This window comes from Salvelinus fontinalis, chromosome 14, assembly GCF_029448725.1.
Source record: "Salvelinus fontinalis isolate EN_2023a chromosome 14, ASM2944872v1, whole genome shotgun sequence".
Classification (NCBI taxonomy): Eukaryota; Metazoa; Chordata; class Actinopteri; order Salmoniformes; family Salmonidae; genus Salvelinus; species Salvelinus fontinalis.
Window position 1 is genome coordinate 24,847,278 of NC_074678.1, and position 27,988 is coordinate 24,875,265.

General features: G+C 45.6%; 1 pseudogene; it reads right to left on the reverse strand.

Annotated features, from left to right (window-relative positions):
- Positions 1-7: 7 nt before the first annotated feature.
- Positions 8-27,952, reverse strand: LOC129869675 (dynamin-3-like; annotated as a pseudogene).
- Positions 27,953-27,988: the final 36 nt, after the last annotated feature.

A 27,988-nucleotide genomic window follows, 5' to 3' on the forward strand; every position in this document is an offset into this window, starting at 1 on the left:
AGGGGAGGGGGGAGGGAAAGAAAGAGGGGAGGGGGGGAGGGAAGGAAAGAGAGGGGAGGGAAGGAAAGAGAGGGGAGGGAGGGAAGGGAAGGAAAGAGGGGAGGGAAGGGAAAGAAAGAAAGAGGAGGGAGAGAAGGGAAGAAAGAGGGGAGGGAGGGAGAGAAGGGAAGAAAGAGGGGAGGGAGGGAAGGAAGGAAAGAAAGAGGGGAGGGAGGAAAGGAAAGGAAAGGAGAGAGGGGAGGGAGAGCCAGCACACTGTATTACAGATTAGACAGCTCATTGACAAGATTTGGGTAAGAGTCTCCAGCAAAATGGTAGATTGATATTTGAGTTTAGAATGTGTACAAATTATCAATATGGCAATGGCTTCAACTTGCCCTCCAATAGACTAGTAGGAATAGTCACCACATTGATTACACCTATCCAATCATTTCAGATCTTTGCAAGTGTCCGGGAGGTAGGGGATAGGAGAAGTGCCTCAGGGTTGTGGGATAGGGGTGCATTTGGGATTTGGCAAAGAAGTTAAAAAAGGAATTACAAAAAAATTGTCATATAATCCATCTGATTGACATGACTATATGATGTAGTTGTCCTATAAGAGGCATTGTTGTGTTGTGGGGAGGGGTCAGTGCAATGGTTTCGTGGGGACAGCTGGGGGGTGCCTCCTGGAAAGGGAAAGAGAAGAGAGACCATTACTGGACTAGCCTGTGCCCCAACAACCAAATGTTCAGCGTGACTGCCGCTTTTGGACGTTAACAAGGCGACACTCCATCTTAACTCCTCCTCCACATTTACTGGATTGGTTGAACAGTACAGAAGAGAACCTCCCGACATTTTGTTTTATGACATTTTTTTCGTCAAGACCAGTATGTAGGGGGATCTAGTTTCAGGCATTTCTACACCTACTCTGTTAGATTACTACAGGACACACACTACAGTACATCCATCATACACATGTATGTATTTAAAGTATTAGAGTACTCTACAATTCATACAAAGTTTTTTTAAATGATTAAAACAAAATAATACACTATAGATCTCCTAAAGAAAACAGTGTGCACTCAGGAGGAAAGTCCTGTTGAGAAATCAGTGAGCATTCCTGCTAGTGCTGACCAGGAAAGATCCCTGTGGAGACAAAGGAATCTTTTGGTGTGTGTGTGTACTGGCAGAGTGTTCCTGTGATGTGAAATAGGAGAAAAGAGCTTGTAATTTTCCTGGGATAGAGGTAGAGAAAAAGAGAGGGAGAGTTATGGAGTGAGTTAGGTAGGGAATTGAGAGGGATGATGGGTGAGGCCCAAAAGAACTGTGGAGAGGAAATGAGGCAGAAAGAAAAAGAGACGGGCCAAAAGCAGTGGAGGAATGAGTGGAGGAGAGGGGAGACAGATATTGCATGAGGAAAAATGGAAAGCAGTAAAACAAATCCATGCCAAGAGAAGTGAAGTTGAGAGAGAGAGGTGAGACAACGTTTGTAATATGGGGTTGATGGGAAAGAGATGAGAAACACATTTTCCAGCTGACCCCCATCCAGTTCAAATAACCTCCCTCTTTCTCTGCATCCCAATGTTTGGCTCTGCACGCGCACATAATTCCAACAAATAGCATCATCACCGTGGTTACCTGGGTACACTAGGGGGGGGTCTGATGAGTCCGGTGGGTGGAGACTGGGTGGTATCAGCGTGATTGCTGATTGGTCCATGGGGTGCAGCGCGGGAGGGGACTGGTGGGGCCATGGGGGCGGGGCCTCTGGTGGAGGGTGAGGCTCTAGGAGCAGCGGCTATACGCTTAGAAGCTATAGCTGTAGGACTGGGAGACCTGGAGGAGAATGGGGTTAGAGTTATGGTGTGTGTGTGTGCATGCACTCATATGTACACGTGTGTGTGTTACCTGCAGGTGGTCCCAGGGGCTCCATGCAGCCAGGAGGAGTCAACAGGAGGTGGTAGAGGAGTAGAGGAGGTGGAGGTAGAGATGTCTCCTATGATGGCCAGCGCCTCCTTCAGGGCAGAGTGAGTCCTCAGCACCTCCTCTCTCCTCTGCTCCTGTTCTGGAGACTCATCCATCAACACACACTTCTCTGCTAGAGAGTAGAGCTGCACCAGGAGATCACTACCAATATACAACTTCACCTGGGGAGGAGGAGAGAAAAGGAGGAGAGGGGGATGGAGGCACCACACAAAGCCATGGTTGTCTAAACATGTTTGTATATCTATATCACAACCGTTGTGTCATATGTTGTACATCAGTTGTACAACCTGAGAGTGTACTAGTCTTATAGATCAGATTGCTAGGATAACAATGTGATTCTGTCCAGGTGTTATGAGATGTGATGAAGATGGTCTGGAACGCCCCCAGACAGACAGACAGACAGTCTTACGTTATTGATCATGAGGTGCATGATAGTCTTGGGCATGAGGTCTCTGATGGCTTTGTAAACGATGTTCATGTAGGAGTCCACCAGGTTCCGTATGGTCTCTACCTGACGCTCCAACTGAGGGTCCATAGAGAAACTATCACTAGAACCACTACACTCCCCATCCACCTGGTAAGAGAGAGAGGGAGGGTTGGAGAGAGAGAGGGAGGGATGGATGGAGAGAGGGAGGGAAAAGAGTGGGGGAGAGAGGTGGCTGTTAGTGGTGTAATTTGTCATGGCTGCTGTAAGGTACAGTATATTGCATTGGCAACATGGAAAGTTCCTTAACCTAAAAGCTTTTTTGAATTGAATTGATGGACAAAAATGAGTGGGAGAAGAGAAAAGAGAGAGGGGAGATGATGGAAAGGAGACAAGGGGAGGGGGTTAGAGGAGAGGGAAGGGGCAAGGAGACAAGGGCAGGGGGTTAGAGGAGAGGGAAGGGGCAAGGAGACAAGGGGAGGGGGTTAGAGGAGAGGGAAGGGGCAAGGAGACAAGGGGAGGGGGTTAGGGAAGAGAGAAGGGGAAAGGAGACAAGGGGAGGAGGTTAGGGAAGGGACAAGGAGAGGGGGTTAGATGAGAGGGAAGGGAAGGAGAAAGGGGAGGAGGTTAGAGAATAGGGAAGGGAAGGAGACAAGGGGAGGGGGTTAGAGAAGAGGGAAGGAGAAAGGGGAGGGGGTTAGAGAATAGGGAAGGAGAAAGGGGAGGGGGTTAGAGAATAGGGAAGGTAAGGAGACAAGGGGAGGGGGTTAGAGAAGAGGGAAGGGAAGGAGACAAGGGGAGGGGGTTAGAGAATAGGGAAGGAGAAAGGGGAGGGGGTTAGAGAATAGGGAAGGAGACAAGGGGAGGGGGTTAGAGAATAGGGAAGGGAAGGAGACAAGGGGAGGGGGTTAGAGAAGAGGGAAGGAGAGCAGTGCTGATTAGAAACAGATCTGACATTTCTCGGAGTCTACACACACACACACACACACACACACACACACACACACACACACACACACACACACACACACACACACACACACACACACACAATGACATCACAGCCCAGGAATGCTGCTATGAGCAGCCAACAACAGGAGGGGAGGGCTTGTAGAGGGGACGAGATAGGAGAGAGGAGGGGCAGGGTAGCCAGGCAGAGGACATTTAGGGCAGGTGCAGGATATTGTCAGGGGGAAAAGTTAGAGGTTAGGGATCAGGGTAACAATATTCAGTTACTTTATAGATCATGGGTTAGAGGTCAGGGGTCAGGGGTTATGACTAGGGTACTCACAGTGACTTTCTCAGGATAGACTCCGGCCCTCAGCAGAGAAGCCTTCCAGCTGTCTAGCTCCTCCTGAGAGCTACACGCCAGCTCCAGGAACCTGTAGTCCTTATACACATTCCTACAATAACATTACATATAGTCAGCAACATCAAACTACATTTCCCAGCCAGCAGCTTTAAAAAAAAACACCTATACCCAGCTCCCGGAACCTATAGGTCTTATATACAGTACCAGTCAAAAGTTTGGACACACCTACTCATTCAAGAGTTGTTCTTTATTTGTACTATTTCCATCATTGTACAATAATAGCAAAGACATCAAAAACTATTAAATTACACATATGGAATCATGTAGTAACCACAAAAGTGTTAAACAATTCTAAATATATTTTATATTTGAGATTATTCAAAGTAGCCACCCTTTGCATTGACAGCTTTGCACACGCTTGGCATTCTCTCAACCAGCTTCATGAGGTAGTCACCTGGAATGCATTTCAATTAACAGGTGTGCCTTGTTAAAAGTTAATTTGTGGAATTTCTTTCCTTAATGCTTTTGAACCAATCAGTTGAGTTGTGACAAGGTAGGGGGGTATACAGAAGATAGCCCTATTTGGTAAAAGACCAAGTCCAAAGTATGGTAAGAACAGATTGAATAAGCAACGAGAAACAACAGTCCATCATTACTTTGCGACATGCGGAAAATTTCAAGAACTTTGAAAGTTTCTTCAAGTGCAGTCGTAAAAACCATCAAGCGCTATGATGAAACTGGCTCTTGTGAGGACCGCCACAGGAAAGGAAGACCCAGAGTTACCTCTGCTGCAGAGGATAAGTTCATTAGATGCTTCACAGAGTTCAAGTAACAGACACATCAACGTCAACTGTTGAGGAGAGACTGCGTGCATCAGGCCTTCATGGTCGAATTGCTGCAAAGAAACCACTACTAAAGATCTAGTCTAGTTCCAACAATTATAACAGATACAGTCAAACAGTCACCTTGCTTTCGATGTTTGAGGTTGCATCCCATATGCATACACATGACTACAACATAGGTCTCACACAGGGCATGCTATGAGTGCTGGAAAACACCTATTCACGCACAATGAATCTTTCGCTCTCTCATCTCCCCCTTTCTACTTCTCCCCCTCCCCTCGCTCTCTCCCCCCCTCTGTCAGGGAGACGCCGCTGCGTCTGACAGTGGCAGGAATCTGGAGCTGTCTAAAGCCCATCTGTTAAAACACACACACATCTGTTAAACATTCTATTTGATCACTCTGTTGTTCCTCTACTTTTGTTTCTCCCTCTCTCATGTTTTCTAAGCTGCCGTTGTTGGTGTGTGTGTTTGTCTGTCTCCAAACGAAGGCTGAGTGTTATGGAGAGCAGCCTCACCACATACAGTATCTCATGACATCTCAAGTGTCTGCATGCTAGGCAGGGCCTGGTCGATCCCTGGATGGTAGACCAGATGCTGCTGGAGATGTTATTGGTCAGATGGCCAGAAGGGTTAGGTGTTAGGAGGGCCAGTCGGGGGCTCTCTCACTCCCACTCACTAACTCACTCAATGCGTTACAATGGCTGGATTGTAACCAGTTCCCAAATCCCACTTTTTCCCTCTCCTTTTTCCTCGCTCAGTTCCGCTGTGTCCAGGGAGTTTTTCTCTCCTCTTGAGGAATTTTAGCATCTTTCTCCCTTTACCCTTTCACACTCTCTCTCCCCCTGCCTTTAGATCAGGGACTTTCCTGAGGTTCTGATAAATGTCAGACGGACATACAGAGCACCGGGATCAGCACTCTGGACACAAAAGCATGCACACACACACACACAGACAGAGAAGGGGGAACAGGGGGCGCAGTAGGACACGCTTTGACACATTCCTGGCTGATCGCTCCCTCCCCTCCACTCTCACCCCACCCAGCCCTCTTTCTCTTTTCTTTCCCTCCTTCTTGTGGCGATCTGAGAAAGTTTCCTAACAAGAACAGCCTCATCTCTGGTCCAGAACTCTGGCATTGAATAGCTGCTTAATGAGCCTGCCCTTGGTATACTATGGTCCACACAAACACACCCTACCCAGCCAGGTCCCACCCAGCTCAGCACTAGCCAGCTCAGTCCAGTAACCCACTGCTTCTCTCTGTCAGTGAGGAAGTCACAAAGTTAGGGTGTCAAAGTCCTGAACCTCACCCTCCATCTCTTTCAGATATGTCTGTCATAACCGTGTCTCATAAAACACCACTATAACCACACACACACCTCTGTTCGGTGTTGAAGATGGCGTAGGCATGTTTACTGGACATGAAGCTCTTCTCCACGTCTCTCAGCTTCAGGTTGTCCAACGGTAACATATACTTCTTCTCTTTCTCCTGGGCAGGGATGGAGGGAGAGAGACGGGGGAGGGAGAGAGACAGGGAGAGAGACGATGGAGGCAGGGAGACGGAGGGATGGAGGGAGAGAGACGGGGAGGGATGGAGAGAGAGAGATGTGGAGGGATGGAGAGAGAGAGACGGGGGAGGGAGAGAGACAGGGAGGGATGGAGAGAGAGAGACGGGGGAGGGATCGAGGGAGAGAGATGTGGAGGGATGGAGAGAGAGAGACGGGGGAGGGATAGAGGGAGAGAGACGGGGGAGGGAGAGAGACAGGGAGGGATGGAGAGAGAGAGACGGGGGAGGGAGAGAGACAGGGAGGGATGGAGAGAGAGAGACGGGGAGGGATGGAGAGAGAGAGACGGGGGAGGGATGGAGGGAGAGAGACGGGGGAGGGATGGAGGGACAGAGACGGGGAGGGATGGAGGGAGAGAGACGGGGGAGGGATAGAGGGAGAGAGACGGGGAGGGATGGAGGGAGAGAGACGGGGGAGGGATAGAGGGAGAGAGACGGGGGAGGGATAGAGGGAGAGAGACGGGGGAGGGATAGAGGGAGAGAGACGGGGGAGGGATAGAGGGAGAGAGATGTGGAGGGATGGAGGGAGAGAGACGGGGGAGGGATAGAGGGAGAGAGACGGGGGAGGGATAGAGGGAGAGAGACGGGGGAGGGATAGAGGGAGAGAGATGTGGAGGGAGGGAGGATAGAAGAAGGGTTCATTCATTGATAGGTCTACTGTTCTGATCAAAGCAGAAACAGCATGCAGAGAAAATATGCTGTATTATAAACTGGATGGTTCCAGCCTTGAATGCTGATTGGCAGACAGCGGTGGTATATCCATGTATTTTTACTCCTGTAATTACGTTGGTAAACGGTTTATAATATCAATAAGGAACCTCAGGGATTTGTAGTATATGGCCAATATACCACGGCTGAGGGCTGTGTCCAGGCAAGTGGTGGAAAAAGTACCCAATTGCCATACTTAAGTAAAAGTAAAGATACCTTCATAGAAAATGACTGAAGTAAAAGTGAATGTCACCCAGTAAAATATTTGGTTTTAAGTATCAAGGTAAATGGAATTGCTAAAATATACTTAAGTTTCAAAAGTAAAAGTATAAATCATTTCAAATTCCTTATATTAAGCAAACCAGACGGCACAATTTTCTTGTTATTTTTTTATTGACGGATAGCCAGGGACACACTCCAACTCAGACAAAATTTACAAACGAAGCATTTATGTTTAGTTAATCCACCAGATCAGAGGCAGTAGGGATGACCAGGGATGTTTCTTGATAAGTGTGTGAATTGGACCATTTTCCTGTAAAATGTAACGAGTACTTTTGGGTGTCAGGGGAAATGTATGGAGTAAAAATTACATTACTTTCTTTAGGAATGTAGTGAAATAAAACTTGTCAAAAACATAAATAGTAAAGTACAGATACCCTCAAAAACTACTTAAGTAGTACTTTAAAGTACTTTTACGCCACTGGTGCAGGCACTCTGTGTTGTGCTTAAGAACAGCCCTTAGCCGTGGTATATTGGCCACACCCCCCCCCGGGCCGTATTGCTTAAGTATAACATGGGGGTGAGGCGTCTTATTGGTTTGTTAACATTCTTCTCTATGGTGGAAACAGCAGAGAAACAGAGCTAGCTAGGATACATAAAGGGACTGGACTACTCTACATTACAGTGATGCGTTTGTGTGTGTGTTTAGGAGGGGAGGCATGAGTCTACACACTGTCATCATTAGAAGTTACGAACGAAAGTAAAAAGTTGGAGAAATTAAGCAAAACAGAGAGAATGACAGAAAATATATGGGGATAGTGGAAAATAATGGAGTGAGTGAGAGAAAAGGAGAGAATAAAACAGGGAAGGAAAAGTGAGTGAGATGAGGAAAGAGAACAAGATAGGGAGGGAAAGAAGCCATCCTACATGTGAAAGTCATTGCTCAAAGTGAAGCTCTAAAACAACATTTCTCCATCCCCTCTCTTCTCCTCCCCTCGCTCTTCTCCACGTTTCTCTCGCCACCCTGCTCCCCTCTCTCTTCTCGTCCACCCTTCTCCTCCCCTCTCGCTTATCCTCTCCTCCACTCTACTCCCCCTTCCAGAGGGGCTATTCTCAGGAAACCGCTACAGTAAAAAGTGGAGAGAGGAAGGATGGTAGGAGAGATGGAGAGAAGGGGGAAGATGGAGAAAGAGAGAGATGGAGGAGGGATGGAGAAAGGGATGAAGATATGGCATAAAAAGGAGTGCCCCATTGAGCAGGAAAGGTAAAGATGAAAGAAGAAAAAAAGACTGAAAGGTGAAAGTCTGTCTCACACACGCTAGTGTGTGTGTGTTGGTCTCTCCTGAACCCTGCAACTCTTCCTTCATTCCGCTCTATTTTTTCCAGAGGGGCCCACTTCCTGTTAGAAAGGCATAAAAAAATCCAGAGAGGCTGGCGCTCCGACAGACGACAGACATCTGGTACCGCTTGAGAAAGAGAGCAAGAGAGAGAGAGAGAGAGAAACTGCAGACCACTCCAAAGTTGATTCCCAAGGGTCCCAACAACCCATATATGGCGCCTCAGTCCCTCCCATCTTCCATCCCTTTCCCCCCTTTTTTCGTTATGCCTTCACTAAGTGCACTGGCAGATCCCCAGTGGTGAGAGTGAATGTGCCACGTCGAGGCTGGATACTCGTTTGCTCGGACGCAGCCCCTCAGATCCCCGGCACACACTGGACCGGGCCGGGATGCGACCAGAACAGGACCCAGATCAATAGAAGAGGACAGCCAGTGTGTGTGCGCGCACATGCGTGCGACCCCGTCACCCTTCACTCAGGTCGAGAAAGGAGAGGAGACATTGAGAATCCTTTAACCAGTTTGTCAACGAAACCTTTGGATGGGTGAAAAACAAGACAAAAGAAAGGAATGAGAGAAGATAAAACAGAGAGGAGACATGAAGAATCTTTCTACTCTTCCAACACTTCGGCGATGAAAAAGAAAAGAGAAACAAACGGAGAGAAAGACATAGAAGGAGAGAAGAGAGAGAGAGAGAGAAGAAGGAGAGGAGAGTGAGTCCTGCTCCGTCATCCCAGTGTTCAGACTACCTGTTCAGGGTCTTACTGGTGTACAGTAGTCTGCACATTGGTTAGACTGGGCAAGGAATGGCTTCCACCACTCTCTCTCAAAACACACACACGAGCATACACACACATTCACACTGGGGACTAGATGTATGAGTTGGTCTTTGCTGTCTGCTACTACAGTACGTTGTTGTTCTGTTTGTCTTAGGAAAGCCTAGAGGCCTGTTATATTTGTAAGTAAGTGGTCGGTATGGTAGTGTGTGTGTGTGTGTGTGTGTGTGTGTGTGTGTGTGTGTGTGTGTGTGTGTGTGTGTGTGTGTGTGTGTGTGTGTGTGTGTGTGTGTGTGTGTGTGTGTGTGTGTGTGTGTGTGTGTGTGTGCGTCAGGCTGCTCGTGGTGGATCATATATCAAAGATGCTCTATCTGAAACTGGGTCTCTCTGCAGACTCTCTGTGTGATATAGCAAGCAGACCGGACAGACACACTACTGTGCTGTGGTAAAAGGCTGCAGGTGAGTCTGTAGATTATAATGGTTGGATGCTGTATGGGAATGTGTATTTACAGTGAGTGTATGGGAATGTGTATTTACAGTGTAATGTGAGTGTATGGGAATGTGTATTTACAGTGTAATGTGAGTGTATTGGAATGTGTATGTACAGTGTAATGTGAGTGTATGGGAATGTGTATGTACAGTGTAATGTGAGTGTATGGGAATGTGTATGTACAGTGTAATGTGAATGTATGGGAATGTGTATGTACAGTGTAATGTGAGTGTATGGGTGCTGTATGGGAATGTGTATGTAATGTGAGTATGGGTGCTGTATGGGAATGTGTATGTACAGTGTAATGTGAGTGTATGGGAATGTGTATGTACAGTGTAATGTGAGTGTATGGGAATGTGTATGTACAGTGTAATGTGAGTGTATGGGAATGTGTATGTACAGTGTAATGTGAGTGTATGGGAATGTGTATGTACAGTGTAATGTGAGTGTATGGGTGCTGTATGGGAATGTGTATGTAATGTGAGTATGGGTGCTGTATGGGAATGTGTATTTACAGTGTAATGTGAGTGTATGGGAATGTGTATGTACAGTGCAATGTGAGTGTATGGGAATGTGTATGTACAGTGTAATGTGAGTGTATGGGAATGTGTATTTACAGTGTAATGTGAGTGTATGGGAATGTGTATTTACAGTGTAATGTGAGTGTATGGGAATGTGTATTTACAGTGTAATGTGAGTGTATGGGAATGTGTATGTACAGTGTAATGTGAGTGTATGGGTGCTGTATGGGAATGTGTATTTACAGTGTAATGTGAGTGTATGGGAATGTGTATTTACAGTGTAATGTGAGTGTATGGGAATGTGTATGTACAGTGTAATGTGAGTGTATGGGTGCTGTATGGGAATGTGTATTTACAGTGTAATGTGAGTGTATGGGAATGTGTATTTACAGTGTAATGTGAGTGTATGGGTGCTGTATGGGAATGTGTATTTACAGTGTAATGTGAGTGTATGGGAATGTGTATTTACAGTGTAATGTGAGTGTATGGGAATGTGTATTTACAGTGTAATGTGAGTGTATGGGAATGTGTATTTACAGTGTAATGTGAGTGTATGGGTGCTGTATGGAATGTGTATTTACAGTGTAATGTGAGTGTATGGGAATGTGTATGTACAGTGTAATGTGAGTGTATGGGAATGTGTATGTACAGTGTAATGTGAGTGTATGGGAATGTGTATGTACAGTGTAATGTGAGTGTATGGGAATGTGTATGTACAGTGTAATGTGAGTGTATGGGTGCTGTATGGGAATGTGTATTTACAGTGTAATGTGAGTGTATGGGAATGTGTATGTACAGTGTAATGTGAGTGTATGGGAATGTGTATGTACAGTGTAATGTGAGTGTATGGGAATGTGTATGTACAGTGTAATGTGAGTGTATGGGAATGTGTATGTACACTGTAATGTGAGTGTATGGGAATGTGTATTTACAGTGTAATGTGAGTGTATGGGAATGTGTATTTACAGTGTAATGTGAGTGTATGGGAATGTGTATTTACAGTGTAATGTGAGTGTATGGGAATGTGTATGTACAGTATAATGTGAGTGTATGGGTGCTGTATGGGAATGTGTATTTACAGTGTAATGTGAGTGTATGGGAATGTGTGTTTACAGTGTAATGTGAGTGTATGGGAATGTGTATGTACAGTGTAATGGGTGCTGTATGGGAATGTGTATGTACAGTGTAATGTGAGTGTATGGGAATGTGTATGTACAGTGTAATGTGAGTGTATGGGAATGTGTATGTACAGTGTAATGTGAGTGTATGGGAATGTGTATGTACAGTGTAATGTGAGTGTATGGGAATGTGTATGTACAGTGTAATGTGAGTGTATGGGAATGTGTATGTACAGTGTAATGTGAGTGTATGGGAATGTGTATGTACAGTGTAATGTGAGTGTATGGGAATGTGTATGTACAGTGTAATGTGAGTGTATGGGAATGTGTATGTACAGTGTAATGTGAGTGTATGGATGCTGTATGGGACGTGTGTATGTACAGTGTAATGTGAGTGTATGGGTGCTGTATGGGAATGTGTATGTACAGTGTAATGTGAGTGTATGAGTGCTGTATGGGACGTGTGTATGTACAGTGTAATGTGAGTGTATGGGTGCTGTATGGGAATGTGTATGTACAGTGTAATGTGAGTGTATGGGAATGTGTATGTACAGTGTAATGTGAGTGTATGGGAATGTGTATGTACAGTGTAATGTGAGTGTATGGGAATGTGTATGTACAGTGTAATGTGAGTGTATGGGTGCTGTATGGGACGTGTGTATAAGGTGAGTATGGGCGCAGGTCGTCTGTTTTTCCTCAGGCTGCACGTCAGGCAGGGAGAGAGGGAAGGAGGAATGTCTGTCTGTTTAATGTTATATAGAGATTATACACCGTTTAGTGTGTGGAGATTAGTGTGTATACATTGTTTAGATTAAACGTATGGAGGGTATCTATACTTGAGAGAATGTGAGCAGCAAATATGGGAGGGAGTTTGTGTTTGTGTGTGACTGGGTACATCATGTGTGTTTATGTAAGTAAAATAAGTAACGGTGACCACACTGTCGTGAGTCATGATTGAATGAGCTGAAGAAAAGGTAAGAGATCACAAGGGAGAGTGAGAAAGGGTGTCTGAAGTCTGGTGGTCTGGCTAGGTGATCTGGATGTGTGGAAGAGTTGTGAGTGGGAGAAAGGGGACATGGAAGGGGGGGAGAACAGAGAGGAGGGGGGGGTTGAAGTGAAGAAGCGGCCATGTGGGATTTCTCTAGCTAGATGTTGGAAGCTAAGCGGCTGTTTGGACTAAACCTTGAGTTCTCCAGCCAGGAATGTGTACAGGCCCAAAGAGACTGCCAATCAGAGAGAGGGAAAGGGAAAGGGAGAGAGACGCAGCAAGAGGGGGAATAGGAGGGAGAGAGCAGAAAAGAGGGAGGGAATCAGAGAAGGGCCAGAGAAAGAAAGAAAAAGAGAGGAAAAAGGGAGAGATAGGAATGGGGAAAGAAAAAGATAACATTTTGGGGAGGTGGAGAAAGTGGGTTCAAATATAGGAGACTTTGCGAGAGAGAAGCTTGGCCTGGGTCTGACTCGAGGAGTGTGTCTGAGGCCTACAGTGGTGTTGGGGCAGCATGCTGATGTAGCTGTGATAGTAAGGATAATTTACTACAGTGGACATCCCCCCTCACTGAGACAAACACACATACTGTAGGCACATGGAGAGAGTACAGGGCTCCAACAGTAGTCAACCCTGTTGCCCTTTGGATAAGAAAGAGTTCTGATTACTATTTCACCATAGATTATTACCCCTTTCCCAGCATACCTGTAACTACACTGTGTAGTAAAGTCTAATATTGTAATGTGTAATATTGTGAAATAGAAGGCAGAGCTAAGGTGCACTAGAACCTCCTGTACCAGCCAGGCTAGTAGTAGTTCTCCTATCAGTAGTGTTGTCAGAGACACTGCTGTTAGACGAGACTGTGTTATTTAGATCATTGTTGCCATCATACCCCTGTGAAAGGAACGTGATGAGTAACAATAAATGAATGATTAAGGAGATGTGTGTGTTGGTTTGGCTTGGGGCAGCTCCAGCTGTGTCAGAGTGAACTGCTCCAAATGCCTCAACTCCCAGAGGAGGAAGAGGGGAGCAGGGGGAAGAGTGGACAGAGAGAGGGAGGAATAGAGAGGAAGAGGGGGAGCAGGGGGAAGAGTGGACAGAGAGAGGGAGGAATAGAGAGGAAGAGGGGGAGCAGGGGGAAGAGTGGACAGAGAGAGGGAGGAATAGAGAGGAAGAGGGGGAGCAGGCGGAAGAGTGGACAGAGAGAGGGAGGAATAGAGAGGAAGAGGGGGAGCAGGGGGAAGAGTGGACAGAGAGAGGGAGGAATAGAGAGGAAGAGGGGGAACAGGGGGAAGAGTGGACAGAGAGAGGGAGGAATAGAGAGGAAGAGGGGGAGCAGGGGGAAGAGTGGACAGAGAGAGGGAGGAATAGAGAGGAAGAGGGGGAGCAGGGGGAAGAGTGGACAGAGAGAGGGAGGAATAGAGAGGAAGAGGGGGAGCAGGGGGAAGAGTGGACAGAGAGAGGGAGGAATAGAGAGGAAGAGGGGGAGCAGGGGGAAGAGTGGACAGAGAGAGGGAGGAATAGAGAGGAAGAGTGGACAGAGGGAAGAGTGGACAGAGAGAGGGAGGAATAGAGAGGAAGAGTGGACAGAGAGAGGGAGGAATAGAGAGGAAGAGGGGGAGCAGGGGGAAGAGTGGACAGAGAGAGGGAGGAATAGAGAGGAAGAGGGGGAGCAGGGGGAAGAGTGGACAGAGAGAGGGAGGAATAGAGAGGAAGAGGGGGAGCAGGGGGAAGAGTGGACAGAGAGAGGGAGGAATAGAGAGGAAGGGGGGAGCAGGAGGAAGAGTGGACAGAGAGAGGGAGGAATAGAGAGGAAGAGGGGGAACAGGGGGAAGAGTGGACAGAGAGAGGGAGGAATAGAGAGGAAGAGTGGGAGCAGGGGGAAGAGTGGACAGAGAGAGGGAGGAATAGAGAGGAAGGGGGGAGCAGGAGGAAGAGTGGACAGGGAGAGGGAGGAATAGAGAGGAAGAGGGGGAGTAGTGGGAAGGGTGGACAGAGAGAGGGAGGAAGAGGGGGAGCAGGGGGAAGAGTGGGCAGAGAGAGGGAGGAATAGAGAGGAAGAGGGGGAACAGGGGGAAGAGTGGACAGAGAGAGGGAGGAATAGAGAGGAAGAGGGGGAGCAGGAGGAAGAGTGGACAGAGAGAGGGAGGAATAGAGAGGGAGAGAGGTATGGTGGGGAATAGAGGGGCTTAGTTGAAGTAGTATTGGGCCAGCTCTGTACTTACATGTGTGCATTTGAGTTACCTAAGTTACAGGCCAGCCCATCACAAAACACACACACCAACAAACACAGTCTGTGGACCTCATGAGCGAGCAGTGCTGTGCTAGGCTGAGAGAGTGTTGTGGTGTGTCTGCCTGTCTACACTTGCTGTGCAGACCTTCCTATCCTGTACAGCAGGCACAGACAGGCAGACAGATGGCAGCCCCGCTGACCCACGGACCAACCACATTGCACCTACAGCTTGACGGACAGCTCCCAGAGCCAATCCTAGCCAGTATACCCCAGACTTCCTGCTTGATGATGATGGTGATGACTCAAACCCTAGCTGCCCATGTCTTTCCTACATTCCCTGTATTAGACTCTCCCTTCCCCTACTGCAGAAGACAGTAGTATTTGGAGTTATTTTGTAGCTAACAGAAATGTATGTGTAATAAATGTGTGTGTTGGTCTGGGGTACTCAGGTGTGTATTTTGTCCAGCCTCTACTATAGGGCTGGGAATCGCCAGGGACCTCATAATAAGATATTATTACAATAGTTAGGTGCCGATACGGTATTGCGATTCTCACGATTCTATATGTATTGCGATTCGATACTGTGATTTTATTATGATTCAATGTTCCAAACATATTGCTCACTATATTTTTTTATTTATTTTTATTTTACCGTTATTTTACCAGGTAAGTTGACTGAGAACACGTTCTCATTTGCAGCAACGACCTGGGGAATAGTTACAGGGGAGAGGAGGGGGATGAATGAGACAATTGTAAACTGGGGATTATTAGGTGACCATGATGGTTTGAGGGCCAGATTGGGAATTTAGCCAGGACACCGGGGTTAACACCCCTACTCTTACGATAAGTGCCATGGGATCTTTAATGACCTCAGAGAGTCAGGACACCCGTTTAACGTCCCATCCGAAAGACGGCACCCTACACAGGGCAGTGTCCCCAATCACGTCCCTGGGGCATTGGGATTTATATTTTTTTTAGACCAGATGAAAGAGTGCCTCCTACTGGCCCTCCAACACCACTTCCAGCAGCATCTGGTCTCCCATCCAGGGACTGACCAGGACCAACCCTGCTTAGCTTCAGAAGCAAACCAGCAGTGGTATGCTGCTGGCTATATTACTCACAGTACCTTCAGAAAGTATTCATACCCATTGACTTATTTCACACTGTTGTTACAGCATGAATTCAAACTTGATTAAATATGTTTTTTTCTCTCACCCATCTACACACAATACCCCACAATGACAAAGTGAAAACATGTTTTTAGAATTTTTGTCAAATTAAATACAGAAATATGTAATTTATATAAATATTCAACCCCCTGAATCAATACATGTTAGAATCGCCTTTGGCAGCGATTACAGCTGAGAGTCTTTCTGGGTAAGTCTCTATGAGCTTTTCACACCTGGATTGTACAATATTTGCACATTATTATAAAATAATTCTTCAAGCTCTGTCAAGTTGGTTGTTGATCATTGCTAGACAGCCATTTTCAAGTCTAGCCATAGATTTTCAAGACAATTTAAGTCAAAACTGTAACAAGAACACTCAGCAACATTCAATGTTGTATTATTGAACAACTCCAGCGTATATTTAGCCTTGTGCTTCAGGTTATTGTCCTTCTGTAAAGGTCCTTGCCGATGACAAGCATACCCATAACATGATTCAGCCACCACCATGCTTGAAAATATAAAGAGTAGTACTCAGTGATGCGTTGTGTTGGATTTGCCCCCAACATAACGCTTTGTATTCAGGACATATAGTTCATATCTTTGCCACATTTCTTGCATTTTTACTTTAGTGCCTAATTGCAAACAGAATGCATGTTTTGGAATATTTTTTATTCTATTCAGGCTTCCTTCTTTTCACTGTCATTTAGGTTAGTATTGTGGAATAACTACAATGCTGTTGATCAATCCTTAGCTTTTTCCTATCACTGCCATTAATCTCCAACTCCTCATGGTGAAATACCTGAGTGGTTTCCTTCCTCTCCGGCAACGGAGTTAGGAAGGATGTCAGTATCTTTGTAGTGACTGGGTGTACTGATGCACCATCCAAAGTGTAATTAATAACTTCACCATGCTCAAAGGGTTATTTAATGTCTGCTTTTTTTTCTTTACCATCTACCAATAATTTTCCTTCTTTGCGAGACATTGGAAAACCTCCCTGGACTTGTGGTTGAATCTGTGTTTGAAATTCCCTGCTCGACCGAGGGACCTTACAAATAATTGTATGTGTGGGGTACAGAGATCAGGTAAATCATGTTAAACACTATTATTGCACACAAAGTGAGTCCATGCAACTTATTATATGACTTGTTAAGCAAATTCCTACTCCTGAACTTATTTAGGCTTGCAATAACAAGACATTTCAGCTTTTCATTTTGAAATAATTTCTAAAACATAATTCCACTTTAACATTATGGGGTATTGTGTGTTTATCAGTGACACAAAATCAAAATTTTATCAATTTTAAAGTGAAGCTTTAACACAACAAAGTGGAAAAAGTCAAGGGGTGTGAATACTTTCTGAAGGCAATGTTTGTCTACTGCAGAGGGACGAGAGAACCATGAGAACTAGTTTAGATCAGTCATAGAAATTAGTGTTGAAAAATAAATTGGCTCCCTATTTAAAAAAAAGATGGAAAACCACCTTTTTGGTACAAGTACAGTCAACTAGTGCAAAAATAATAATGCGATATTGTCAAAACGATACATCGTCAGAAATAATATCCTGATATGCAACTGTGTCGATTCCCCCCCCCCCCCCCCCATCACTACTCTACTAGTAAGCCTCAATAGTAAAGCTTTAGCAGCTTCAGTAGTCTCATCATCAGACCAGATCAGTGACTCTGTGCTCACCTCATCATCCTTGAACCAGGACAGGCTCTCAGCGGTCAGGACGAACCAGTACTCCTTGGCACCGCCCTTGATGATACTGATGTTGTTGACGGTCAGCCAGCCCTTACGGATGACCTGTGGAGAGATCTGAGGTCAGGGCTGATGTCAGGGGAGGGACTGAGAAGAGGTTTTAAGGTGGGAGGAATTAAAAGGATAGTTCACTCAGATTACAAAGTTACCTCATCTCATGGGTACAAAAGACAGTAGGCTATGAAGCCCTTACAGTTGTCAGCTAGCTAAGATCTGGGATTGTACTATATGTCTACTTAGCTACAGCCCAGCATTAGAATTGTGCAGGCAAAACAATGTGTGTGATAAGTCCTGTTAGCATGTTGTAAATAGAAGAGTCAATATGTGGTCTGGGTGAACTATCCCTTTGAGCTGGGAGGTTTAGAGAGAGAGAGGCAGGTGCTGTGGAACTTAGCTTGAGAACAAGCGAGATGGTGGGATGATGTATCTTACATATGGGTCACAGTGTGGGAGAGAGCAGATATACTACATGCATACACAGATATCCATATACATACACAGATATCCATATACATGCACATAGATTGAGAGAGATATGTAATGCGTGCACAGAGGATCAGCTGTTGAGACAGAGGATCAGTCAGAAAATGGAAATGTCCCCTCACCCAGTCATTACATCACTAGTGGTCATTTCTGCCAAGTCCTTTACCACATTTCTCTGACCAATACAAAGCGACATAAAGAGTATGAGGGGAATAAACATTAGAAATGATAAAGACATTGACGGTACGCTATGGTAAAATAGTACCAAGAAATAGTCCCAGAGAAAAACAACTGTTGAAGAACTGTGGGAGAGAGAAACTGTGAGCTCAGTGATGAGACTGAGTGAGAGAGGAGTGAGGAGGACAGGAAGGAGGAAAAGAGAAGACGAAGGAAGAAAAAGAGCTGACGGCTAAAAGTCAACAGATTTGGACAGAGGATGAAAGAGAGGAGGAAGTGAGAGAAAGGGGGATGAGGCAGTGACACACATACACACAAACTGATGTAGCTGTCCCTAGTGTTTGTATTTATTGAGTGACCAGACAGCTGCGCTTGGATCTGAGAAACCCGAGACAAGTTTACAACTCAGCGCCATTTTGTGCTGCTTACACACACACAGAGAGAGAGAGAGAGAGAGAGGAGCAGGCAGAGGGAGAGGGCCAGAGTGCAGTCTGTGGAAAGACGGTGGAAAAGAGAGCAGTGAAGCTGTGGGTTAGAGAGGTTGGTGAAGGAGGCAACCAGTGAGAGGTACAAACAGTGTCTCAGTAGGAGGCAGCCATGAGTCAGCAGTGAGGGTTTAGCCTTACAGAGACTGGACTACTCATACTATTAGACTGGAGACTGGTTGCACACCCTGTAACAGGAGAGAGGAGAGAACAGGGAGGTTAGGATGGAGCAGACACTGTGTTCCCAGGCAGGTTCAGCTGCTCTTCCTACATACAGTGAACCTCCACATCAGCTGCCATTCCAGGTGTACATTTGTTAACTTCTCATAACACACGTATTAGCATCAGATAATAAAACCTAAGACATTCATTACCTGAGATCAAGTAACTAAGCTATGTGAAACTCACCTGGTTTCCTGCAATGCTCTTCTTATTAGTCTGAGCGCTCCTCTGCTGCGCACTGGGACACACACACACACACACACAGTCAGTCACTCTCCCATCAGACAATTTTTCCTCATTTAATCATCATCATGTCCAACCCACATATGATGATGACCAGAAAACATAGACAGGGAAACTCACTTAGCGAAGCCAATGAAGTCCTCATGGTTAGTGTTGATGTAGGCCACCTGTACATCGATTAGCAGCAGGACCTGTACAGAGAACACACACACCATCACTATATTTTATGGTTGGTGTGTGTGTGTGTGTGTGTGTGTGTGTGTGTGTGTGTGTGTGTGTGTGTGTGTGTGTGTGTGTGTGTGTGTGTGTGTGTGTGTGTGTGTGTGTGTGTGAGAGAGAGAGAGACCTGGTCTTTAGCTTGACTCTCTCTGTCTCGGATGTTTGTGGTAACAATTCTCTCCGTCTCCTCTCGCAGTCTTGGAAAGGAACCCAACTAGAGACAAGAAATAACAAGAGATATGATGGTGGAATTACTGTCACACACACACACACACACACACACACAGCGGTGGTTACCTTGGTGGTGCATTGGCGTACAGTGTTGATCAGCTCCTGGATGACCATGTCCACACATTTAATACAGGGACCCTTCAGCTTGATTATCTGTCTCTTCACTATGGCCTCAAACGCCTGGTCTGGAGTAAACAAGCCTGTCCTAGATACACAGACAGACAGACAGACACAGAGACAGAAATAGGAGTGGTGAAATAGGAGTGGTGAAATAGACCATTGAGCCCAACAAAGCATGTATCCCCTCTGACACACACACCTGATGCCGTGAATGTTCTTGATGGCATAGCTGATCTCCCGCCGCAACTCCCTCTCATCAAATTCCATCTGAAGATACAAACACGCACACACCCAAAGTAAGACGTGACACACACTGAGCGAAAGCTGGTGAGACACACACACACACCCCCAGGCTGACCTTGACCAGTTCGAAGGGGAAGCGTTCGTGGAATATGCGGTTGATCTTGGCTCCTCCTGACAGTTCTTTAGTGTCCACCTGGTCTCCTGAGCCCTCAATACGCTTCTCAAAGTCTGCTGCAAACTGCTGCATCAGCCTGCACACACATCAATAGAGCGTTGTGTATTATGTTAGGTGTGTGTGTGTGTGTGTGTGTGTGTACTAACAGTAGTAGGGCCTTTGTCTTGCGTGCTGGGTCGTCAGCTCTGTAGTGTTTGTACTCCTCAGCCTCTTTATCCAGCGCTAGGAGCTGGCTCTGGAGACAACTGCGGAACACTGGCAGACAGTCTCGGATGTGATTGGTCAGTTGCTGTAGAGAGAGTTAGAGACACACACACAAACAATAAAGAAAAAGCTGATTTGAACAGTTATCTGGTCAACACGTATCAGTGTATGTTCTTGTGTACCTGGTTCAGGACTCTCTGTAGGTAGGGGGTACCCATGCTGTCAGCCATGTGTCTGTATGCAGGGTGAGACAGGAAGAACTTCCTCTCTGCAGCCAGAGCTGCCTTAATGTCCTTCCTCCCATCAATATCCTTCTGACTACGATTCACAACCCCGATATAACCTGGAGAGGAGAGAGTAAGCTGTCTCCATGCATTACACATCACTACATCTCTGGATGCAGGATTCAGAGGTCATCTGATTCCAGCAGGCCAGCAGAGGTTTGAGGCAGTTCAACTCTAACTTGCTACTGTAACAGCAGTACTAACAGTAGGCTCCATGTATAATGTATTACCTGAAGGATCAAGCATGACCCTGCACCCCCCCCCCACACACACACACACACACACACACACACACACACACACACACTCCCAGGGCAGGCTGGCACTGATTGTAATACTGTAACTCAACCCGTGAGCTCAGCTCAGCATGGCAGGAGGATATCAAGCCTCCATTTCAAAACTTACCTCAGCCTGGTCACGGCTGATGTTATGGGAACATTATTGGGATGTTAGGGGAACATTATGGTAATAAAACCCCATGTACCTCTGCGTAGTGGCAGTAACCTGTTCTCCAGTATGTGCCGGGCATCCGTTCCCTCATCCATCAGATCCAACTTAGTGATCACCCCTATGGTCCGCAGGCCTGGTGGAAAACAATGAAAAAGAAAGTCAAACAGTACCCATGTTATATTCACTTCCAATGTACTGATTATTTTGACCATTGAAAAAAGAATGAAGAAATAATGCTATTTCTATGATTTGGACCATGTGAAAAGGTGCTGGGGGAGACGTTCTGTCCTTCTGGCCTCACCCTGAGGGTCCACATCCTTGGCCAGTTTGAGCGTCGGAGTTGGCCAGGTCCATGTTAGCTGGAGTCACAGCCAAGACCAGACAGTTGTCTTTACAGATAAACTGCATGATCATGTCCCTCACCTGGGGAACAAATACAATACAACTTGATTTATGAAAGAAGTAGAAGGGTGGGAGAAATTATCTTATAATATTAGTTCAATTGTACTGATGTGTCTGACCTGGTACTCTATATCAGCCGGCTGGTCTCCTACAGGCACTTTGGTAATGCCAGGCAGATCCACCAGGGTTAGGTTCAACACTGAGGACAAACAGACACACATATTTATGCATTGAAGCATCCGGTTTAGGTTGAGATGCAGGGTGTGTTACCATGTGGGGAGTGTGTAAGGGTAGTACACTGTGGTGTGTGTACCGTGAGGGGAATAAACTCGTAGGTTGATGGGGACAGGAGAGACGCCCTTATTGGTTCCAGTGAGTCTCACAGTCTCTGCTTCGATCTCCTGGCGAACTTCCTGAAAGTCTGAAAACATCTTCCCCTTACAGTGGAGAAACTCTGCATACTCTACAGAGATAGAGGGGTGGGAGAGAGAGAGAGAGAGAGAGAGAGATGCCCATTTCACACAGACATCAAATATAAATATATTATACCAATCGTCTTCGGACACATACGTCAGGCGTCAGATATCTAGTCTAGTTTGTATATATGACATCATTGCTGTATCTGCACTACACAGATAACAAACCCTGGAGCTTAGGGGAACAGAGCAGTACGGTGTGTCTCCTATAGTTGTGTACAATTAACAGCGTTCCATAATTGTCCCTGAAGACAGACAGACAGGGAGTCACATCTACACACAGTGACAGAAGTTTAATGTGATGTATCCTACAGTTATAGACGTATTTGTCGTGTGTGTGTGTGTGTGTGTGTGTGTGTGTGTGTGTGTGTGTGTGTGTGTGTGTGTGTGTGTGTGTGTGTGTGTGTGTGTGTTACCTGTGCTGGCAGAGATAAGCTGGAGGACCAAGGGTCTGCGGGTGACGATGCCAGAACCCCGGGGGAGGAAGTCCCTGAGAGGAGAGGAAGAGAAAGGGGATAGAGGAATAGAAGAGTCAGGAGATGAAAGACTGACTCCCTCAGGCATCTGTCTCACTGCCAAACAACAGATACACAGTGTGTCTGTGTATTAGCTCTATAGAGGAAGCTCCACTCTCAGAGGCACAATGCCAGGGCAGTCAGAGGCTCAGAGCCAATGCACACTTGGCCAAGTCGAGCCAGCACATTTTATCAGAGCCTGAAATACTAGACCGGCTCACTCAACCTCACCATCTTTACTACTGCTACAACACTTATTTGTGGAGGGCTTACATACCGGTGTAGGTTTTTCCAGTGCAGGCAGGGGCATGTTCATTTATGTGTGATGACTAGGACACAGCTAGTGTAGGTTTGTTTTACTTTTAAAAGACAAGAGAAAGATGATATCAAGCATAACATTGGAACCTGAAGCATCTCTAATGTATTACAATAGCTCTACATACAATAGCTCTACATACAATAGCTCTACATACAATAGCTCTACATACAATAGCTCTACATCTCAATGTCAAAACAAGCCCCCACTCAGGCTACAGTATCAAGTACAAAGTAATTATTTGGTGGAAAACACGATGACGTATTTCTTGTCTTTCATTCCAACTTCAGAGTGCCACCTTTTTCCTGTTGTTCCGTTTTGGGTTTATTTTACAGCATCCTACCTCCATTTATAATTCAGCTGTGACAACACAACATCCCTGGAGAGAGGAAGGACTGACACTCAGGACAGGAGATACAGCTGGATTCAGCCTTCAGGCATGAAGTCAGTGAGTCAGAGACAGAAAAGACTGATAAAGGGGACACATTCTGCCAAGGGGACGCTGCAGTGTTGTTGTTAGTCTGTTACTGTGGGAGTATGTCTGTGTGTCGTATGGCAGCAGAGAGAGTTTTCACCAGGTCAACAGCTCTCCAACTCTCCTCCAGTGTCAGTTGATAGGAAATGAATTAGAGGCTGCGTCATACCTGTCTGAAAGAGGTCCTGCTTATATGTCAGTCAGTCAGTCAGTCAGGAGGAGACATCAAGCATCAGCACACAGAGGGAAGAAAGGACCACAATGCCCTCTTCAGTTCAGCTCTGTTAGCTCAATGACTGACTGAAAACTTTCTGACTGACTGCACGTGCTCTAAGGCATACTCTGTTCCCTGACCTCTCTCTGATTCCAGTCCTTCAGCACAGATCCAGTCCTCAGCAGGGAGCCTGCTAGATAAGCCACCAAGTGCTGGTCACTGTCACACAGCCATCACTCTCACACAGTCATATCAGGCATCCAGTAACCACTTCACTCTCCCATGCCAACAGTGGCGGTTGGTGCTGTTTAAATAAAAATATATATACACTACCGTTCAAAGGTTTGGGGTCACTTAGAAATGTCCTTGTTTTTGAAAGAAAAGCAAATTTTTTGTTCATTAAAATAACATCAAATTGATCAGAAATACAGTGTAGACATTGTTAATGTTGTAAATGACTATTGTAGATGGAAACGGCTGATTTTTTTATGGGATATCTACATAGGCGTACAGAGGCCCATTATCAGCTACCAACACTCCTGTGTTCCAATGGCACGTTGTGTTAGCTAATCCAAGTGTATCATTTTAAATGGCTAATTGATCATTAGAAAACCCTTTTGCAGTTATGTTAGCACAGCTGAAAACTTTTTTTGATTAAATATGCAATAAAACTGGCCTTCTTTAGACTAGTTGCGTATCTGGAGCAACAAAGCCTCCTTCACTCACACCGCCAAACATACCCTCGTAAAACTGACTATCCTACCGATCCTCGACTTCGGCGATGTCATTTACAAAATAGCTTCCAATACTCTACTCAGCAAACTGGATGCAGTCTATCACAGTGCCATCCGTTTTGTCACCAAAGCCCCTTATACCATCCACCACTGTGACCTGTATGCTCTAGTCAGCTGGCCCTCACTACATATTCGTCGCCAGACCCACTGGCTCCAGGTCATCTATAAGTCTATGCTAGGTAAAGCTCCGCCTTATCTCAGCTCACTGGTCACGATAACACCCACCTGTAGCACGTGCAGGCCAAACCCGGATGACGCTGGGCCAATTGTGTGCCGCCCTATGGGACTCCCAATCACGGCCGGTTATGATACAGCCTGGTTTCGAACCAGGGTGTCTGTAGTGACGCCTCGAGCACTGAGATGCAGTGCCTTAGACCGCTGTGCCACTTGAGAGTCCAAAGATTTAAGATTAGGCAGGACACTTTTTTTGGGATGAGCATGGGCTTTTATTACAGCATATTAGATGACTGTCATTCATATTCCACTCACCCAGTTCAATGTAACAGTGATAGGTTTAGGCTACTACATGATACTCACATTTGCCCTATAACCATCATGAGGTTGCTACAATCATTATTCCAAACAGTTGCAAACAAGAGTTTCGATTGGACAAATTGAGGTTTATCCCCATTTCGTTCCGTTTAAGAAACGTTTTTCAACAGAATCGGAGGAATGAATACACAATTCACTTTCATAGCAGCCACATACAAACAGCATCATCACATTGTTCGTTGTATAATTCTTTCTTGCATCTACGCACTCCCCTCCTCTCACATTTTCCCTTCGTTTGTGGACTTCAGTGCACAACACAACATATGTCTGTGACCAGGCGAAAAACATTTCTTAAAACCAAACCGCTACACACAGCTTACATCGTTGTCACCATATTTGCGAGCGTCATAGTCAACATGGCGACTAGTACTAACGCGTTAGTAAACCCGCTACAATCATGCAGTACAGTGTACAGGAAACAGAGTATGTGAGCGGAGCGTGCCCAATTTGACTGGAGCGCGGAACGAGATTCAAGAAGGCTGGAGCGGCGGCCTTCTCGCCCACTCCAATTTCGATCTAGTAGCGCTCACTTCACGAGCTCAGGGCAAGCCTGGCCCAGCATGCCTTTGTAGTCTACTTGTGTGCTGCTATAGCCCCTTGCTTTGGCTACTGTCATGGAGTTCACTAAATATTTTCAGAAAGAAACTGATAGAACACACAGGTGCTAAATCAAGGTGAATTACAAAGATGAGGACCAAGAGCAAGAGAGGGAGTGCGGTGATGTAGTGTTCACCACTAAAGAATCATTGTGGGACCTGAAAATACACTTATCCCGAAAGGCCTGATGGTGTACTTACTACGTGCACATGCTAAAAGTAAGGAAAGAGTTGGGTAGATAACTAAGTGTGTCATTGTAGCAAAGTATTTTATTTTAAATCAGATCTCTTAAACAATGTTCATTTTGTTATATTATCTGTACAATAGGACATAGTTGATTTTGGCCCAATTGGCCTGGCATATTCCTACGTTCAAGGAGCTTTCCGTTTTGATTGGGTTATTTTGCCTAAAAACCTTTAGGCCTGCCTATATAAAAGATAAATTTAAAAAATGCATCTCTGCCCAGCCTGGCAAGAGTGGCCTAAAGGGTGTTTAGCATCGCCAGTGGCTCTGCAAGTGCGGAAAGAATATTATCCGCTGCTGGCCTGCTCTCCAGGCACCATCGCATGAGCCTGAAGCCACAGACTGGCCAAACTGGTGTTTCTAAAAATTTATTAAAAAGGCACTTCCGTTTAATTTGTATTTAATTCTAAGTAAGTCACAGCCTATATGCGCAATGTATAGACTATAATGATTTAATACAACGAAATATTTAAATGCTGAGCGCTTTATGTCCCTACCAGCCTATTGTGTCGCACTCGCAAATGCTTCACAATGTATTTCTTTATAAGCTATAGCCTTGAAATAATTTAAATAATATAGACGAAATAATTCATTTTCGTTCCTTCTTAGGCTCCCTGTCTGGCTCCTGACCTATTTAGAGTGTTTATATGCTGTTTAATATGACATGTAGTCTATTTGAAATGTGTACTTCTTACATTCACCTTTTTATGTTTATTCAAATACTTTTCATTCAAATCCATATGCTTTGGTTTCAATACTTCAAAACCAAATGGTAGGTCCAGGTAGTCACAAAAAATAGATGGCTGTTGGTTAAATTGGGATTTTATGAATGGAGCGAATTTGGAGTGGTAGTTTTTTTCCCTCTGAGAGCGGAGCCGTTTTCAGTGGAGCGTTGGAAAGGACATGGAGCACCGGAACCGTGCACAACCACTGCTCCATGAGAAATGAGCGGGATTTCCAACTGCCCTCACATGCTCTGACAGCAAGCAGGTTAGCAGTTACACTGGTGGAGACTGCTGTTGCTGCTACTGCAGACCTTCATTGCAAAACAGTGTTTTAATCAGTTATTTTGTGACGTGAATCAATATTTAGTATAGTTTAATCTAAAAAGGATAACTTAAAACCTTTCACGGTTTTTATTTTTATGAAATTCACTGAGTAGGATGATCCTCCCCTTCCTCCTCTGAGGAGCCCCCACTTCATGCCAACCATACTGCGAAAGAAAAGTTGAGAATATTATTGTCTCCTCTCTCCATCTGCTATGATCTGAAAACACTTGTTTACACATCATGCCTATTGTCACATAACTGAACTAATTTGTAACTATCGAGAACGATCAGCTGCTTCAAACGCAACTACCCTTGGCAGAGGGTTTTAGTAAACAACGCATGCTAGCGCTCACTGAATAGGAGAGGGTGTCTGTCTGCAGTGTGCATTCATTTGGAGAGGTCAACTGTTGGGAACCATGAATCTCTACCAAACTCAAAACAGCCAGCATCTGAATAACCCATTATTGAATAACATCATGAATGGTTTCCTGCACATGAATGGTTCTGGTGCATTAGCTGATGTCTTATTGTTGATGATCACTAGCTAGGTCTGACTACCATACCTGCCCACAAAGTTCTCCAGGACAGAGCTCTTGCCTGCGCTCTGACCGCCAACGACAGCTATCTGCGGCAGGTCTAGGTTGCAGCTCTGGCCAATGGTGCTGAAGGCGTCCTGGAGCCTATTCACCAAGGGGATCAGATCCTCCATCCCCCGGTTGCCCATGGCGACAGTGCCCGTCCGACTGTCAACCACCTGAATTTGTACAGACAACACCATCCGGACCGAACTTTCTGGTTCGGTTAACCTGGGAAGAATGACATAATTGTGGACAAGCAAATTTGCCAAATTTACAAGAATAAATTAAGGCATTAAAAAATAATGTTATTTGGGATATTTTGATAGCTGAGCTGACAACCAGTGAGCTAGCTAATGTAGCTATCGCAGGGCTAACAACTTCCAGTGAATGCTGGCCCTGGTTGATGTTTATTGAATCGGCATGCCAGTAAAACAAAAAGTAAGTTTGTAAATGTATAAATTATTTCAAGTTTTTTAGCTAGCGGCTTTCTGGATACCTGGTAGTCGGTCTAAAAATCCGTTTTCTCTCTTGTCTTGCTGGTAACGTTAGCAATGGTACTGTCAAATCCAACTTGGGACCGCCGTGGTCCAGACACCCTGTGCCGTGTGATCCAAACGCAAGTTACACCCTGTGTTTAATATTTACTTCCTGTTGGAAAAGACGATCCCAAAAAGTCAAAGAGAGAATCGTGTAGGTAACATTTCCTCCGGTGGACTTTGAGTCTGATTCGACACGGTTAAGCCAGTGAAACAACTCGATGCCAATTTGATCAATTTGACAGCTAACGGGTCTCTGCGCATGCGTACAAATCTGTGCAGGAGTTGCCAGATAG